The sequence below is a fragment of the Protopterus annectens genome, chromosome 6.part0, assembly GCF_019279795.1.
Source record: "Protopterus annectens isolate FY-2018-M chromosome 6.part0, PAN1.0, whole genome shotgun sequence".
Lineage (NCBI taxonomy): Eukaryota > Metazoa > Chordata > Ceratodontiformes > Protopteridae > Protopterus > Protopterus annectens.
Window position 1 is genome coordinate 1,012,366,564 of NC_056737.1, and position 20,703 is coordinate 1,012,387,266.

Sequence of the window (20,703 nt, forward strand, 5' to 3'; positions counted from 1 at the left end):
TGCCTCATGGTTTTGGCATCTTTTCAGGCTTGTTGGCTGTTGGTGAAGCACCCACCAAGAGGAGAAAATGCTGAGAGAAGAAAGGAGCCACTTTTGAGATTTTAAGTATTTTTCCTCTGTTTATTTGCTAAGTTTTTCTGCATAGCCGCCTATTTTGAGCATTTTCTGGCTTGTTAAACTTGATTTCTGCATTAGTAACTGTATTTAGAGCACAACCTAGAGCTGTTTACTGAATTTCCTGTTTGCACTTATTTTTAAAATCGTTTTTTCTCAAAACTTGCATTTTATCTGTCTTTGGCCTAGCACTCTTGTGTGGGGTCATTTACTGCACTGTTATAACTTGTTAATACTTGTGAACCTCTGCTATTTCTGAAAAAACAAAAAAACAAAAAAAATCTTGCTTTTTTCCCACTTTTCTGAGATTTAAAAAAGTTCAGTTACAGGCTTGCTGTTCTTGAACTGTTTGTAAGTTTCTGTGAGGCCATTTTTTGCTTGGGCTAAAGGGAAGTCTCTCTGTTGATCAGTGGCAGTGAAAAACATTGAGCAGCCTGCCTGCCCCTGTGGGAGTGGTTACTGACTTGAAACTGTAGTTTTATTGGCCATTTTGGGTCAATTCCAAAACTCCTTCATCTTCCTCTCTTAAAACCCTCTTTTGCATGGTTTTGCGCAGTTTTGTGCATAGGGCAACAGCGGGCAGCGCCGCCTAATTGGGTTTAAACTATTCCTGGCTCCACAAAGTCTGCTCTTCACTTTTTCCCTTAGAACTGCTCTATCTCTCAATTTAAAGACCATATTCTCATTCTAAGGCCCTTCACTGGTCCAATTAAGTAATCCTACAAGTTAGCACTATTAAACCATAAGCACTACTTACTCTTATACTCTCTACGATTACCCTGTCCTCTATTGGTCCGTCTTAAATTCAGTTTCCCTATATTACTCTAGCATGTCCAAAGGTCAGTCAATGGTTTCCTCTCCAGTCCAGCTGGTGAATCTGGGAATTTTAAGGCAATGTTACAACTGTCTCATGTACACGGACAACCCTCTCCTCCTCCAAACAGGTTCAAATATATGTGAGAGATGCAACTATTTAGCCAAACTGGAGGCTGAGCTCTCTCATCTCAAAACTGGTGTAACCAGTCAGGAGGAGAAGGTAACCTCACACAACACAATTCCAGTATCACATAGTCCCACCACATCAGCAAACCAAACACATAAATACACAAAAACATACTCGGAAGCTCTAAATAAAAATCTACCTAAGCAACAGAGACCTCCAAAGCAGACATCCAAGCAAACGCTACCTCAAAACAAAACACGCACAACACATAGCCCACAAAGTCAGTGTGCCAAGCAGTCACAGCCCTTAAGGCTGAATAACACACCTGATACTCTTGTAATAGGCGACTCTATTGTCAAACACACTGATGTCCCGCTCACCAGGCTGAATAAAGAGGAGGTCATGGTGAGCTGCCTGTCAGGTGCTAGGATCCGCCACATAACGCAAGCACTCAGGTCACTCCAAAGCAAATACAAATATGACTCAGTCATTGTACATGCTGGTGTGAATGACCTGAGACGTACCTCCCTGGACTACATGTAAAGAAACATAGAGGAGCTCTCTGATCATGTAGCCCAGGCTGGTATGACCCTGACCTTGAGCAGCATCTTACCCTCACCTAGAATGATGCCACAGTACAAAGACAAAATGAACGATTTTAACAATTGGCTAAAATTTTGGTGTCATTCAAAGGGGATCCAGTGTCTGTCAGCCTGGGATGACATGCTCGACAAGCCACGTTGATTCACTAGGGACGGCTTGTACCTGTCACCACTGGGCTTTTGGATATTGGCAAAGGCTCTTGCCACCCCCATAGTGCCTTTTTTAGGCAAGGCTCAAAAGTCAAACCCACCCCCATAGACAGCACAAGGAACAAGAAACTAAGGGTAATGCTGCTAAACGCCAGAAGTCTTAACCTCAAGATGCACACACTCGAAGCTCTCCTAAGTATGGAGAACATCGATATCTGTGCAGTGACAGAAACCTGGTTCAAGGCTCCAGAGAGCACCCCAGCACTACCAGGCTATACCTCATATCATACTTTTCCCCAAAACCCAGACCGAACCACAAAAGGAGGGGGAGTTTCCATATTTATCAAGGATATCCACACCTCCAGGTTAGTGGCATTGCACAAAGTATCGGAGACCATCCATGTGCAACTAACAGTGGGCAAGACTGCTTTTCAGTTTATAGCATCCTACAGACCACCCTCTCAAAGTCAGGAATCCCACTCGGCTTTCCTGAAAACATTGGAGAACATGAAGCTCTCTCCGAACACCATTATATTGGGTGACTTCAACTACCCAAACATTGACTGGGAGCACAACTCAAGCTCCAGCACCTTAGCCCAAAGGTTCCTGGAAATTATAAACTCAAATGCTATGGAACAACTAGTCACCACTCCCACAAGAGGGGACAACATACTAGACCTGATCATTACCAACATGGGGACTCTATGCTCCACACTAGAAGTATATCCCACATTGGTAAGATCAGACCATAAATTAATTTCACTGGATGTCCACATCCCGACCCCACCCCCAGCCCAGAAAACCACAGTGAAAAACTTCTCAAAAGCGAACTTCTCACTTCTCAAAACTGAAGTGGAATCCTTCAAGACCCCAGGGCCAGTGGAAACTACGGCCCAAACTGCAGAATCCTATATAAACACATTCTACGGACATCTCCAGGAATGCATGGCTCATGCTATCCCAAACAAAACCAAGACCCAATCATCCAAAGGCAGGCGTCCAGTCTGGTGGACCCCTGCCATAAATAAACTGTACAACAGAAGGAGGAAACTACTACATGATAGAGCAAAATCCCTAATAGGGAAGGCATCTCTGATCAGTACTAGCAAAAAATTACGATCCCTCATAAAATCCTCCAAGGCCAGCTTCGAGAGAAAAATTGCACAGGTCACCAAAGACAATCATAAGGCTTTTTTCAGTTATGTTAGAAACCTGGGATGCAACTCCCAGACTTGTTCTGAGTTGATTCTAAATGACAAAAAATACACTGAACCCACAGACATCGCCAATATCCTGGCAGACAGGTTCAGTGCAAACTTCCCCACCCCCTCCCCCACAAAAGAGCAAGTATCTATCCCAGCAGAGGGCTGCCTCCCAAACATCTCTGATGTTCAGGTGAAGGCTGCCCTCTCCAAAGCAAAAAACACTGCTTCCATGGGACCAGATGGCGTCCCAGGTTGCGTCTTACATGAACTTCATGAGGAACTAATCCCTCAAATAAAACAGCTATACAATTTCAGCCTCACTACAGGATATGTACCCACAGAATGGCATACAGCAACAGTGGTCCCACTCCACAAAGGTGGAGCCTCTACGGACCCTGGAAACTATTGCCCCATAAGCCTGACTAGCTTAGTCTGCAAGGCTATGGAGAGGATCATCATGGAGCTCATAAACAAAGACATTGGGGACTTACAGACACTAGATCCTACCCAGTTCGGCTTTGTCAAGGGCAGATCCTGCCTTTTGAACCTGGTTGACTTCTTCGAAACAGTCACCAAAGCCATAGATGAAGGGAAGGTAGTCCACACAGCCTATCTAGACCTTGCAAAGGCATTTGACACAATACCCCACTCAGGCATCATAGATAAGCTATCCAGCTTAAATATAAACCCCTATGTCACAAGATGGGTCACAAACTGGCTCAAAGACAGAACCCACAGAGTGAGAGTTGCTGGAGCCATGTCAGACTCGAAACCGGTCACAAGTGGCATCCCACATGGTTCTGTCCTGGGACCACTCTTGTTCGGTATATACTTTTCCGAGGTACAGGCAAACGTGGGAGCACTATGGCTCACCAAGTTCGCAGACGTCTGCAAACTGGGCACCATAATCAACTCTCCAGCTGACACAAACATCCTTCAAAAAGGTCTCACAGAGACAGATAACTGGTGCCAGCACCATGGTTTAAAGCTAAATGCCAAAAATTGTATAGTCATACCCTTTGGCAAAAACAATGTGCCCACAAATTACCACATAGGCGGAAACCCTTTAAGTACAGAGAAAGTTATTAGGGACCTGGGGACCCAAGTTGATAGCAATCTCTCCTTTGAAAACCACATAGCCAAAGTGGTTAGAAAGACCTTCTACATAGCCCACCTCATCACGAAGGGTTTCACATCTAGATCAAGAGAGGTAATCGTGCCCCTTTATTCATCCCTCATCAGGCCCATCATAGAATACAATGCCCCTTTTGGGATGTACCATACCTGACACCTGCAGCAATTAGAAAGACCCCAAAAGTATCTCACCAAGAGGATCAAGGGTCTCAAACAGATGCCATATGCTGCTCGGTTAAAAAAACTCCAGCTCTACTCAGTTGTATACCGCCTTCTTCGAGGTGATCTATGCCTGACATACAAAGCTATGTCAAGTCCAGAATTAATGGACATGCTCCACCTCAGTAAATCTAAATCCCTTAGAGCCACACGCTCGAGGGACTTGAACCTCAGCACAGAAATAAATAGAACTTGCTGGAGGGACAGGTTCATAACCCAGATGCTCCCTTCGCTCTAGAATAGAATTCCAGTTCATGTGAGGCAGAGCACCTCAATGAATCTCTTCAAGAAGAATCTCGATAGGTGGATGGGGGATCGTAGGTTTGTCCCAGGTCACTATTAGACAGAGGCACAGTAAACTAAACCTTAAAAAGGGCACAGTATACTCAAATCAAGGGGTGGCGTAAGCCATACAGAATCGGGCTAGGCTTATAATTGCCTCAGGGCAGATAGCCTAGTATGAACCTATGAACCTATGAACATTGTAGGGCATTTACATTTCACTGAAATAACATAGAAGAGTGTAGAGAGAAACAGTTGCAACAGTAACACTTATGATGAAAGTTAGTATGGCTGTATATCTGAGAAAGTAAAATGCCCTGATAAAATGCCTATGCCATCAGTAAACTTCTAAAAAGTGCAAACAGATAAAAGTTGCATTTGCTAATGTGTGTGTGTGTGTGTGTGTGTGTGTGTATTTTTTCAAGTTACATGTGAGCAAATCCAGTATGTAATTAAAACATTCAGTCATATCTTATTAAGATCAGCAGTCTTCTGTGTAGATAAATCCAAAGTAATAGCAATCTTCTTCTGTGTTATCCACATACACAAGTCACCTCACCTTCAGTTTCCCTATCTACACGGTTACCTTTTTATAGTATAGATTCTGGCCTGTGAGTACAGTGAAGATGCAAATGAGGTGTGAACTCATTAGAATTGCTGAATCTCAAAATCTTGGCTAGGTGTAGCAGGTGTAAACATAGGGCAGGCACACACTCTGTATTTTTTGCTAATCGATTGCAACTGTGAATTATTACTGGTAGGGAGAAAGAAAACACAACAGCAATTCAGATCCTTTATGTCCAGTGGGTATGCAAACCAGGTTAGATTTACAAAGTGTAGAAGTAATTGTATCAAGGTTTTAAATGTAAGCACCACACATTTCTCAGTTTCTGTTCCATATTATCCAAACACCCCTGCCTTTGTTGAAAACTGTATATTATGCCATTTAATATTGTCATACATTTTAAGGACAATGATACAAAATGCCTTACAGACTGCATGTCTCAGATTACTACTCAGATAAGAGAAGAATGAACACCACACAAAGATATTACTTATAAGTGATTGCGTGATCACTCATTGCATGACATCTGAAATTAACACATACAAACAACTCAGAGTGTACAAGTGTCATACGTATTATTAATACTATGGATGATTTGGAACTTACATGTATGCACAATGATTTTCATTCCTGCTGCAAAGCTGTTACTGTGGCAAAGATGGATCATAGTATCATAGAAGGTCACTAGGCTATCGACCTGGAGGTCAGTTCATGCCTATCCGTTTCAACCCAATGTAATATCATAGATACTCTAGTCAATACCCAGGATTGTATTTAGTAATGACTGCCCATGTCCAGAAGAGTTGTGGGTGCTATCTCCGGTATGAATTTACAGTGCCCCATCCAGTCATCCATTTTCCTTTTAAACAGTGTCATAGAGCTGTTCTGCTTCACATGAATTGGCAGGCTATTCCAAAGATACAGCAGTCACTGGGAGACAGAGCTGTCCCTTCAGCATGTCCTATTCAAGTTGCAGGCCTTATTTAGATCCCTGGAATGGGTAGCTCTAGTGCAGCAAATTCAACTATAACTTGACTTGGGTAAGACATTTGACTCAAATCCACACTGAGGTATTTCTGAGACATTGTCAGAAGTGGCCATAAACACTTATATCACCAAGTGTGTAGACCACTGGATCACATATGTGACAGATGAATATATCAAAATGTGTGAAGTGGCTTATATCTATAGTGCAGTGATCAGGTCTGTATCTCAGGGCTATGTGCTAGGCATTTTCCTGTTCATTATTTAAGTCTCAGATGTCAAGAATGACTTACACATCCTTTGTACAAACAGCTTTGTGGAGGACTGCAGACTGTCGACAGTCATTGATCTCAATTTATTTATTTATTTTATTTTACATTTGTTTATCATGTGTGATATTAGTGTAACACAGACAGTGTCCACACACACAGAAAGGATTGCTGCCACAGCCAGACACAGGAGATAAATAAAAATCATGGGGGGGCTTGTTATGTTATAAAAGAAAATACACAACCTAATTATAATATGGACAGCCAACCCCTATGAGCAGACCAATTGCAATGTGAAATGTGTACTCATGTAGATGGTATGCTGAACATCCACTAGCATGTGACCACAATAGTGACTAATCCCTTGCATGTAGCACAACTTGTGAGTATGTGCAGGACATCAACATCAAAGGGTATTATAGTTCCATATTTCTCAGCCCTCATCACACCAATAATTGAGTACAATGCACCCTTCCAAGGATGCATTACTCCAGTGAACCACATTTACCACAGTGAGCTCCCACACATCTTATTGGCCCTACCTAAGTATTCTTTTTGTTGCATAAACATTAGTGTTTGACAGTGTGGAACTCCCATCAAGGTGTTATAGAAGATGCATGTGTGATACGTGTTCCTGTGATGTGCACAGTACATGCATGTCTGATTGACAACATTGATGACATGGGTTACATTCCTGATAGTGTGGATTGTGCCATACATATGCCATGCACACTTGTCACTTAGCCAGGATTGGTCCTAATCTTACATACAGGTGTAACAGTGCCCCTCCTAACACCTCTGGCAGATGTTACATTTTGGGGAAGGTGCGCTTGATTCTCCTCACAGATTGCTGACAGATCATGACATCATGACATGAACACACTTATAGAACCATCTATGATCACTCACAACCACATATGTTATGTCAGAGGCACGGCATTACCGCTGCTATTATTCTGATATTGTCCAATATTGTGTGTGCTAGTAAAATCCAGAAAAAATTTCCTCTGGCAGACAGCAAATATTGGAGGCATGACAGGGAAGAAAGGGGTACTTGGGAACATGTTTTCTGGGAGTATGGTGAGTTGGCATACTTTAACAATCCCCTGCGGGATGTACTGTCAGAGATCCTGGATGGTCGGATTGCTGTGATGAGCGAGATGATTTTTCGTAGTTATGATACAGAATTGGAATTGCCTAGACATGGTAAGGCCTTGCTGCATGTAACTATAGTGGCTGCCAAAAAAGCAATTACTAGAAAATGGAAATCAAAATATAAATCAACTAGGTTACAAGTAGCGAGTATAGTAACAAAGATCAAACAACTGGAATTGAGATCTTTAGAAAAGGGTAGGAGCAAACTACATAAGAAAAAATGTGAATTGTGGGAACAATACATACGGGAAGGAATGAGGTTTAAAAGAAGGCAGGACTTAAATGAGATATGTAATGTTTCACTGAAAATTATTGGGTAGATTATAAGTGATGTATAATGTTTGCAACTGGGAGTGTGTCAGTATGGTTTGTGATGTCAAATGCTTGCAACTAGAATTGTGCAGTGTGGTTTGTTTTCATTTATACAAAATGTATGATTGCCTATATTGCAATTGATGATTTAATAAATATGTTTCTTGTTTAAAAGAAGTGGGCAGGAATTTAATAATTTAGGTAATGTTGCTTAGATTATATGATATATAGCAATACACATGAAGTATAATGTTTTCTAATGTTCATTTGTTAATACAGTTTGATTACATTTGTATAAATGTAAATTTGCCTATGTCACAAGTAAGAATTCAATAAAAATGTGTTAAAAATTATTGTGTGTGCTTCTGTCTACCATTATCCATGAATCTGTTACTATGTGTCCCTCTTGGTTGACACCTGTGCTGACATTACATTTATATTCAGACAATTCATTTTGCACAGTTTCACAGTATGCACCTAACCCCTATTGTACATACTGTCCCTAATATATGTCCTCGCTATTGGTCATGTATGGATGCTTATATCACAAAGAATCCTCTCCATTGATATGTCACCTTAATAAACTCTTGGATACTGTTGAAGAGCTATTTTAACTTGTACGTATTCTTTTAATTTTTGTAGAATAGTGTTTTTAACACTTTTATATTAAAGCTGATTTTACCTTTAGCTGTGGTTCTGTTTTTTTCTACTTTCTCCATAATGTCACCTTGTGTGACCATCACATAATATACATTCACTGTATAGTCCATAGTATATCATGTCAGTATGTGATGAGTGTTCATGCTACAACTGTCTTCATTGACATGCCCTCATCTGCTGTACATTACCATGTTTCACCTGTCCTTTCCCTGTGTTCATCCCTACAATTCATCTGTGTGTCCCTTTTCAATACCACCACTTCCTGTATAATGCAGTCCATGTACCCTTACTGATCATTTACAAAACTTTTATTCAGTATGGCAGAAACAGGATTCTACACTACTTTGTACTTTATCCACTTTTATGTAATGTGTTGAAACTGTAAATATTGCTTTATAAAAACCCTGGTAGTCATTGTGGCTTTCCATGTAATCTATAAGACCTCCTTTGCCCATAGGTAAACAGGTGTCCATGTTAATTTACATCATTTCCTGGCCAGCAATAATGTTGTTGGCCACAAAACCATGCTTGTTATTGTTTAAATGCGGTGCATGGCATGCATATGCAATTACAGCTGCTGCTCACAACACATAAACTCTGTGCAAGCTTTGCACTAAGCCCATCCATATTTTACTGAAGCCCTAGGACTGCTTTTTGCTATAAGGCACGATTTTAAGTTGGGCAATGGTAAGAGCTTAAGTCCAGCTATAGCCAAGTTTAAGAAGAATGTTATATTTACATCCATTCAGTATAGTTTGTGCTTCTTCTGCCAACCCCTTGCAAAAATCTGTAAAAATTATACAAGCACTATGCTTGTGCAAAATAAAACAAGACTTTTAGCTTCCATCAGATGAATGGTGCATATTTATTTCATTATACTGGTTGTTTGAGTATCTTACTGTGGTGATGCCAAACTATTATCTTCTGTTCTGCCCTACTGACAGGACTGATTCATTCTCTTACTTACCTTACTTAGCTGCTGTTGCTCCTTTTGAATAAAGTAGGTGAGTTACCTGCTGTTGCTCCTTTTGAATAAAGTAGGTGAGTTACCTGCTGTTGCTCCTTTTGAATAAAGTAGGTGAGTTACCTGCTGCTGTTCCTTTTGAATAAAGTATGTGAGTTACCTGCTGTTGTTCCTTTTGAATAAAGTAGGTGAGTTACCTGCTGTTGCTCCTTTTGAATAAAGTAGGTGAGTTACTGCTGTTGCTCCTTTTGAATAAAGTAGTTGAGTTACCTCCTGTTGCTCCTTTTGAATAAAGTAGGTGAGTTACCTGCTGTTGCTCCTTTTGAATAAAGTAGTTGTTACCTGCTGTTGCTCCTCTTGAATAAAGTAGTTGTTAACTGCTGTTGCTCCTTTTGAATAAAGTAGTTGAGTTACCTGCTGTTGCTCCTTTTGAATAAAGCAGGTGAGTTACCTGCTGTTGCTCCTTTTGAATAAAGTAGTTGTTACCTGCTGTTGCTCCTTTTGAATAAAGTAGTTGAGTTACCTGCTGTTGCTCCTTTTGAATAAAGTATTGAGTTACCTGCTGTTGCTCCTTTTGAATAAAGTAGTTAAGTTACTTGCTGTTGCTCCTTTTGAATAAAGTAGTTGAGTTACCTGCTGTTGCCCCTTTTGAATAAAGTAGTTGAGTTACCTGCTGTTGCTCATTTTGAATAAAGTAGTTGAGTTACCTGCTGTTGCTTCTTTTGAATAAAGTAGTTGAGTTACCTGCTGTTGCTCCTTTTGAATAAAGTAGTTGAGTTACCTGCTGTTGCTCCTTTTGAATAAAGTAGTTGAGTTACCTGCTGTTGCTCATTTTGAATAAAGTAGTTGAGTTACCTGCTGTTGCTTCTTTTGAATAAAGTAGTTGAGTTACCTGCTGTTGCTCCTTTTGAATAAAGTAGTTGAGTTACCTGCTGTTGCTCCTTTTGAATAAGGTATTGAGTTACCTGCTGTTGCTCCTTTTGAATAAAGTAGCTGAGTTACCTGCTGTTGCTCCTTTTGAATAAAGTAGGTGAGCTACCTGCTGTTACTCCTTTTGAATAAAGTAGGTGAGCACGTACTGTATGCACTGTCAATCTAGAAAAGCAAGAACTGTGGACAATTTCTGGATTCTTCTAAACCAGTCAAGCCAACTGCTCTTATGATTTGCTCCAAGTTATTTAATTCAGAATTAGATATTTAATTAGACTGGGAGTGCATGTTGCTGACAAGTTATAAAACTGAACATTAGCCCTTTGTAAATCTAATTATTCTAAGCTCATGAATATTTTGTGAAGGAATGTAAGCTTTTTCTGGCTCATGAAATATAGATGACTAAAGTATCCTTTTAGCATCCATATTAACTCACTGTAATGCTTTCTTAATTCAATCATTTTTATCAGCCTTTTTAAATGTCAGATGTTGACATGTTTTATTTCTCTGTTTCAGGGTGAGATTGAGATGTTAAGCTAAGACTGTAGTTAACTTGTCTTAATCCAGTTACCTACCTATACAGTGGTAAGGAAAAGATACATACCAATTATTTAACATTTGTTTACCAGGAAAATCTGACTTGGAATAAAGCCAATTTTCAGAGGAAGTTGGGGGGGGGCACTCCAGACACATGTCTTTGTAATGTGGGAGGAAATTGGAGCACCTGGAGGAAACCCACACAAACACAGGGAGGAGGAGCAGACTCCGCAAAAAAGGCACTCCAGCCAAGAATCAAACCAGAAAATCTCTAGCTGTAAGACAACAATGCTACTGCTGCACCACTTCATCATCTGCTGTGCCATATTGCACTAAGATGTATTTATCTAATATGTTACAGTCTGTTCATCTACTGAATATAATGCCATTTTAATTTATCTGTTCTATGTAAAGTGCTTCTGTTATACAAATTTCAGCACATTAGCACCCTTTCTATGCTGTCTTTCATCCCTCACATAGACAGATACATTTCCTTAAGGAGGAAGATGGTACAATAGCATGTGCAGGAATAGTACTGGATGGAGTGGCTACACCAGAATGCCTCTCTTCAAAATAAAAATTCAGAATGGTTACCATGAGGTGAGCATGAGGTGTACACTTCACAGTAATCTTTCCATATTCAGAGAAAGCTTACCATGGTGCTTTAACATGAAGATATGCAGCACATCTGCTGGGTGTCTCAGTGCTGTGCTAAATGCTGATGAGCCATGTCCTTTTCCCTGGAACTGCCTGGGGTAAGGCATTTATGCAACTGAGCAATTCAGAAAATTGCTGACCCATATAAAGTAAAGTAACAAGGTGACTCATGATAATGAACATGGTCAGAACCTTCTGTTTACGCATAATGGTAGCGGTAAGTACCAGGGAGTTTTGCTGACAGGTAGTGTGTGTGTGTGTGTGTGTGTGTGTGTGTGTGTGTGTGTGTGTGTGTGTGTGTGTGTGTGTGTGTGTGTGTGCGTGTGTGTGTGTGTGAGTATGTGTGTGGTTGCATGTCTTAGAGTATCTATGAGTGCATGAGGTTTTTCTGTGCTTGTTTTGTATAGTACAATATTTAAGCATAGCAAACTACTATCTGTACGTATTAGCACAGTTTTTTATAATCAATATTCTAAAAAATGTGAAATGAACAGATAAAGAGAAAAAGAGATGTACCCCTTTTCTCAATGTTCCCCAAACTAAAAAAGTACACAAAATAAGAGAAGTCCATGTATTATAAAAACTAGGCCCTGGAATTGTGAAAAGCTGCTCACTGTAACAGATTGGGTAATACACTACAGACAGTGATGCTCACATGGTGCATTTTTTCTCAACACAGCATTATACCTGACAAAGGTAAGGCATGAAAGAGAATGTTATCCTAAGTGGAGAATGAATTTTTGTTACAGGCTGTCTGTCTCCACGACTGACAGCTGCTCAGGTAGGGAAATGCTGGCTGGCCTTGGCTGTGCTTGGCAGGAAGTTGTATCAATACTGTCAGTGTCCCTCAGGATGTTGTATCAATACTGTCAGTGTCCAGGACGGCACCTATGAGCAGGTTAAATGCAGGGTGACTGACCTTATTCATGATGTACAAAATCAGTGTCAACATTACACTGGAAGGTAGGGCAATGGGAAGTGGCTTGAGGCCGAACCTCCACTGATGAAGATGTAAGAGATTCTGGCTACTCTGCCTCGGAGGATTGCATTCAATATGTTTTCACCTTTGAGCTCAGCTGCAGCCTGCTCTTAGAGTACCCATTGAGGATGCCTCACATGTACTTTGCTATTATTCTGGTAAAACACAAATTATTTTTCTGATATCTTTACTGTTGTTTTAAATTCATGTGTTTCCTGTAATATCACTAAATCAGGGCTGCAAGCTATAAAAGCACCAGCACAAGATAAGGTTATCTTTTCCTTCGCCACTACTCATCCTGCCTATTAATTCTTCACTTGGAATAAAGTATATATATATATATATATATATATATATATATATATATATATATATATATATATATTATACTGAGTGCTGTGTTCTGGTTTCTTCCCAGATGATGTCCTATCTAGCTAAACCACCAGGAATACTCCACTGTTGGATGTTGTAATGGAGTCTGACTCTGACTATGATGGCAGTGTACAGCTGACATTCTCAAAAAGTACAGTATCAGTGCTCAGTACAAACAAATGTGTGAACTATGTCCCCATACCAGGTGATAGACTTAGCCTTTGTGACTGTGTAGACCTCCAGAGATACACAGACACCATAAGAAGGACAGGCTGGTGGACACACAAACACAGTCTAGGAAGGGTTTCTCTTCCTGTGGCTCACCCCTCAATGCTTGCCATAATTCAACAGAAATTAAAAAATAAAAAAAGCAAAAATAGCTAAAGTGAATGGTAAATATCCAGTTCAAAGGGTCATAGGGTCATAGGGTCATAAGAGGTTACTAGGCTAATGGCCCAAGACCCCTTACAAGCCTTGCCATATTTATCCCGAGTTGCCCCAGTTGTCAGTGGTTTGGAGAGTGAAGTTCATAGAGGTAAGGGTCTATGGTAGTTAATACCAACTTTTTCTGTCCAGGATGGACATTGGCATCACCCCAGGAGTGAATTTGCTGTCACTCATCCACTGATCTAGCTTGTGTTTTATGAGGGTCAAGGAGTCGCTCTGTTTCATTTGAATTGGAAGCTTGTTCCAGAGAAGTTGAAGTCTCTGGGAGATGTATCTGTGTCTCCAACAAGACCTGTTCATGTCAGAGGCTAGGTTAAGATCCCTGGAGTGAGTGACCTTCCTGCAGTTTGATTTACAAATGTGTAGCATTTCCATCCGCCACATAACGCATGCATTCAAGTCACTCCACAACAAGTACAAATATGACTCTGTCATTGTCCGTGTTGGAGTGAATGACTTGAGACGTACCTCCCTGGACTACATGAAAAGAGACATGGAAGAGCTCTCGGATCATGTGGCCCAGGCAGGTATGACCCTAGCCCTGAGTAGCATCCTGCCTTCGCCCAGAATGATACCACAATATAAGGATAAAATGATTGACTTCAACAATTGGCTAAGCTTATGGTGTCATTCAGAGGGGATCCAGTATCTGTCTGCCTGGGATGACATGATTGACAGACCACGATGCTTTGCCAGAGATGGTCTGCACCTGTCGCCCTGGGATTCAGGTTACTGGCTAAGGCTCTTGCCACCCCTATAGTGCCTTTTTAGGCAAACTTCAAAGGACAAAACCACCACCATAACAGGTACAAGCATACAAAATCTGAAGGTAATGCTACTCAATGCTAGAAGTCTAAACCTCAAAATGCACTCTCTCGAGGCACTCCTAAAATGGAGAACGTCGATATCTGTGCAGTAACTGAGACCTGGTTCAAGGCTCTAGAGAGCACCCCTGCAATACCGGGCAACAACTCTTACCACACTTTTGGCCACCAAACCAGGACCGAAACACTAAAGGTGGAGGAGTGTCAATATTCACCAAGGATATTCACACCACCAGGCTAGTTGGCCAACACAATGTGTCTGAAATTCTCCAAGTGCAACTAACACTAGGTAAGACTGCAATCCAAATTGTAGCTTGCTACAGATCCCCACCATACCCCAAGATTCTCACTACACCTTTCTAAACATACTGGAAAATATTAAGATAGAACCAAACACCCTAATACTGGGTAATTTTAACTACCCTGCCATTAACTGGGAAAACTACTCATGTCCCAACACCTTTGCACAATGGTTCTTGGAATTCATAAATTCCAATGCCCTGGATCAACTAATCCATAGTCCCACCAGGGGCTCCAATATCCTAGACCTGGTCATTACCAACATGGGAAATCAATGCTCCATACCTATGGTCACCCCCTCGTTAGTCAGGTCTGACCATAAGCTAATCACCCTCAACATCCACATCCCATCCCCACCCCCCAGTAAAGAAACCACCATAAAAAACTTCTCCAAAGCCAACTTCATGCTACTCAAGTCAGAAGTGACAAACTTCATGACACCCATGCAGACGGGAACTGAAAGTTCAACTGCTGAATCCTACACTATGGCACTGTACGAGCACATCCACTCATGCATGAATCGTGCCATCCCAAATAGAACCAAAATGCTCTCTTCCAAAAAAAGGAAGCCAATCTGGTGGTCCCCTGTCATAAACAAACTTTACAACAAAAGGAAGAAACTTTTGCAGAAAAGAGGAAAATCCCAGGATGCAAAAAACTCCCTTACTAGCCTCAGTAAGAAACTGAGATGCCTCATAAAATCCTCCAAAGCTAGTTATGAAAATAAAATTGCCAAAGATTCCAAAGACAACCACAAAGCATTCTATAATTATGTCAAGACTCTAAATGGCAATGCTCAGATCTGCTCTGAGATAAAACAGAATGGCATTAAATATACTGATCCGAAGGATATTGCCAATATCCTGGCAGATCGGTTCAGTGCCAACTTCACCCCACTCTCACCCCCTAAATGGCCCATCTCAATACCGGAAGATTGCCAAATTCCAGTAATAATAGCCACACAGGTACAAAACGCACTCTCTAAAGCCAAGAATACAGCATCCATGGGACCAGATGACATCCCGGGCTGTGTACTACATGAACTACAATATGAACTGGCACCTCACCTAAGTGTCATGTTTAATCATAGCCTCACCTCAGGTTTCGTGCCCACTGAGTGGTGCAGAGCTACAGTTATCCCAATCCACAAGGGGGGATCCACCTTGGATCCCGGAAACTACCGTCCCATCAGTCTGACAAGCCTTATCTGCAAGGCCATGGAGCATATTATCATGGAACTTATAAACAAAGACATTGGCAACCTTCAAACACTGGACCCCACCCAGTTTGGGTTTGTGAAGGGCCGATCTTGTCTCCTGAACCTGAATGACTTCTTTGAATCAGTCTCCAGAGCCATGGACAAGAGTAAGGTGGTCCACACAGCCTATCTAGACCTTGCCAAGACCTTTGACACCATCCCCCACTCTGGAATCATAGATAAACTTACTAAGTTGGGCATTAATCCCTATGTCACCCAATGGGTTGCTAAATGGCTTACTGATAGAACCCACACTGTAAAAGTAGCCGACTCCAAATCCAGCTCCAGACAAGTGACAAGTGGAGTACCTCAGGGTTCAGTCCTGCGGCCGCTCTTGTTTGGCATCTACTTCTCTGAAGTACAGGTCAACACTAAGGGACTCTGACTAACAAAGTTTGCAGATGACTGCAAACTGGGAGCCATTATTGAATCCCCAAATGATGTGGATACTCTACAAAAGGGCCTTACAGAAACAGATGCTTGGTGCCAGAGCCATGGGCTCAAGCTCAATGCCAAGAAATGTATTGTTATCCCCTTTGGGAAAAACATGTATCCATGAATTACCATATAGGTGGCAGTACACTAAACACAGAAAGTGTGATAAGAGACTTAGGGACACAGGTGGACAGTGGTCTCACCTTCGATAACCACATCGCCACAACAGTCAGGAAATCCTTCTATGTGGCACACCTCATCATGAAGGGCTTTTCATCCAGAAAAAGGAGGTCATTGTCCCACTGTACTCATCCCTCATTAGACCCATTATAGAATACAACGCCCCATTTGGTATGTACCTCTCAAGACATCTGCAACAACTGGAAAGGCCTCAGAAATACCTCACTAAAAGAATCACAGGCCTAAAGCAGATGCCCTACGCTGACCGTCTTAAAAAACTCCAGCTATACTCTGTCGCATATCGTCTACTCAGAGGCGATCTCTGCTTAACATACAAGGCCATGTCAAACCCAGAGCTGTTGGACATGCTACACTTAAAGAAATCCCAATCCCTCAGAGCTACACGCTCCAGGGATCTAAACCTTGTCATCACAATAAACAAAACATGTTGGAGGGATAGGTTCCTGACCCAGAGACTCCCCAGACTCTGGAATAGATTGCCCATACATGTCAAGCAGAGTGCCCCTTTGGACCTCTTCAAGAGGAACCTTGACGATTGGATGGGAGAAAGGAAATTCACCCCAGGGATCACGTCAGTTGCCCTGCTAGACAGGGGTCCAGGAAAGTAAATAATGTGGGAAGAAATAGCCAGGGAATTGTTATGGCTAGGCTTGTATAGGCCCTAGGGCTGATAGCCTAGTACCAACCTATGAACCTATGAACCTATGAATCAGAGCTGGGTCAGAGACTGCCCTGTAAGCCAGGCATAGGTCACCCTTTAGCAACCTGTAGAAGACAAAATATAGTGATAGGGCTTTAGGTCTTTCCACTGAAGAGTTGTTTTGTGTAATCTGTAATTTCTTGGTGAGAAACCTCTGTGGTCTCTCCAAATGTTGCAGGTGTCTGGTGAAGTACATGCAAAAGGGAGCATTGTACTTAATTACTGGTCTGATGAGGGCTAAATATAATGGAATTATAGCATCCTTAGATCTAGTTGTGATGCCTTTACTTATAAGATGTGCCATAATCAAGGATTTCCTTACTACTGCGGATATGTGGTGGTCAAAGTTGAGATGGCTATCGACCTGAGTACATGGATCACATACCATTGGGATTACCTTTTGTCTTTAAAATAACTGAAGATTTCTTCAGACACATAAAACACTACAAATCATCCAATATATAAATCATTTTAAAAATCATATAATCTAACCAATAAATCCAATGTTTCATTTTTCAAGACTTTATCATATGCACTTTTTAATTACCTGATGGTGTGGGATATGCTCCTCCTGCATAAAGTCTGCCCTCCAAATGTCTTATACGGAGGTCATACTGCAGGCCATCACCAGATATATCCAGGCAGCCAAAGCACACCTTCAGCAGCACTGTTTCGCATTCACCGAGGTTTGTAATAGGGTGTAGAGTATCCATTGTTCACTATGACCTGTCTTCACACTGATAAGTCGCTGTGCCTGTGGACACGAGAAAGAATCACAGACACCAAATAAAAGACAGGTTGATGGAGACATACACAGTCTAGGAAGTGTGTCAACACCTATGGCTCATCTGTCCATGTCTGCCACAAGTTTCATATGGAGGTGGCCACATGGTTATGCATACTGATGCTCATAGGTGCTATGGGTACCAACTTTTCCCAGAAACATCTGTGCCACTGTCAGCATTGTAGCATTACCATGCTCCCCTACATATCAGCATCACCAATAAGATGTTCCTAGGGAAAGTCTCCCCCTCACAAACTATGGGGTGCAAGTCACACATGCTATATGTATTAGGCATCATAGCTACTTTGGTGGCCTGTAGACACATGGTAGATATATTGTGTGCATTACAGCCCACTTTGTTCCCAGTTCTCTAGGTAAGGCCTTGATTTAATTAGGGGGTGCAGTCTATAGCCCCAGTACCTCAGGAATTGGGATACTTCATAGAAATGCTGCACTGTGTTGGCAGGTTGCTCTGTGGTACAAGGAAGCCACATATGCTCACACACATGCTGCAGTATGACATCAAAACACTGATGCAGTGTTCTAGGAAACATGGTTGAGATTCCGCCGTCATGTTTCTTGCTGGTCAGTCACTGAAATCTCCCTATAGTTAGTATTGTAAAGCCTCTGAGGGTCATGAATCGCTCCACCATGGCTATTAGTGGCAATAATCACCTGCTGCACATAAACACCAACTAATGTTGTGGCTACCCCCACCAAAATTTCACCACTGCAATGCATTAACCCTGGGATATTAACTGCAGTCCTGCAATGCGCTAACCTTGCAATATTACTGCAGTCCTGCAATGCATTAACCCTGGGATATTACTGCAGTCCTGCAAAGCATTAACCCTGAGATATTACTGCAGTCCTGAAACACATTAACCCTGGGATATTACTGCAGTCCTGCAATGCATTAACCCAGGGTATGACTGCAGACGTGCAATGCATTAACCCTGGGATATTACTATAGTCAAACTTATTGCCAGTCCCACTTCAGGGTGCAGACTTTCAATGTTTGTGAATCCCACAGCCATTTGGATTTCCCTCATTTGTTTGCACTGAGATGGCCATTTTAATAATATTACCCATCATCATGTCATTATCTTATTATTAGCACATATTGTGACTAGCTGTGCTTCTTGTGTTTTTGTATCACATGCATCCTGTGTGTTGCCACTTGCAGATCACAGCACTTACCGCAATGCAGTGAATGTTACTAAATTCCAGGCAATATCTAGTATAAAAATCACCAGCATATTAAACTTCTTGTCATGCAAAAAATAATTTTGCTTACACATTTTATTCATTTTATTTTATTTATTTTATATTTGTTAACTGGGTTAGTCTGGCTGAGCTTTTGGCTCATTTTCAGCAGAGACCCAGGAGAAAAGCTCCTCAGGACTAGAAAACAATTTATTAAATTTTAGTAACATAGTAGTAACAATCAGCTATAGGATCTTCCAGGCAGAGACCTGGAGAGAAAAAAAGCTCCTCAGGCAATTCAGTTATACAGAGTATTAACAATTGGCAGACAAGTATGTGAGTTGTTACAAACAAGGTTTTAAACAATTAGCAGAAGAAAATGTGACTGGTTACAATATTATTTAAGCTGCTTAGAGCAAAATGAGTTACTAGTTAGGCAGATGCTTATTTAAAGTGGGTAGGATCTAGTTGTGTAGGAGTTTGGAAACAAGAAAGGAAAGTAAGAATGGCTAGTAGGAGATGTAGGGGAGGTAGAGTATAGACAAAACAATGTAAGAAACTTCTCTGTGTGGAAGATGTTCAGTCCATATATTTCTAGTTAATCACTGTATATTAATCAGATCAGACAATAGTAGAAGAAGTAGCGAACGTAAACTCGTCTTAAGTCAAAACAAAACAAAACAAAAAGTAATAATAGAAAATATATAATTGTACAGCATTATTAAGTGTCAAAAGTAATCCAAGCAAGGCAGACAGTCTGTTTCAAGTCGAAAATCCTTTATTAAGTACACAGACAAGCGATCCAAGTAAAAATAAAATAGAGTAATAGTTTCCTCACAAGCTTTCTAAATATATATATATACTTTTTATCAGGCATGGAAGTGGTTTATTGTGCTGTAAAACAAAGTGTTATTGGTACACATGTGAAATTCACATCCCTTCCCCCATCAGTGTGACATTCAAGCTGGTCCTGCCCTACTTAGTAGCTGTCATAATAATATATAACCCTTATGTACTTTAAATAAAATGTATAATAATGTGGTACCTCTTATTTAACCAGATTATTAAGTAGATTATTAAGTCTGTGATTTTATCCAAGACAATATACTACATGGCTGGAAATATATCAACCTTAGTCCATTTGGCAATCAAATATATATATAAATATATACATATACATTATGCATGTAAAAATCAATTTCTATTTTCATAACCTATTGTTAACAAATATCGCTTTCATCCTTCTAGACTTCTTCAGGTCTGTGTACAAGAACCCTAAAAACAATCTATAAAAATATATATAATTGTATAATTAGTTATTATTATTACACATCGTTTTGAATAAAGTGGGAATAACCAGAAAAAAATAAAAATAATAAAAAATTTATGTATGATGATAGAAACAAAATATACACTTACATTTCAACTGATTTAAAATGGTATTTAAAACCAATTTGTAGAATAAAATAAAATAAAATACCATTAGTCATGTAAACAATGTGGCAATGTTCTCAG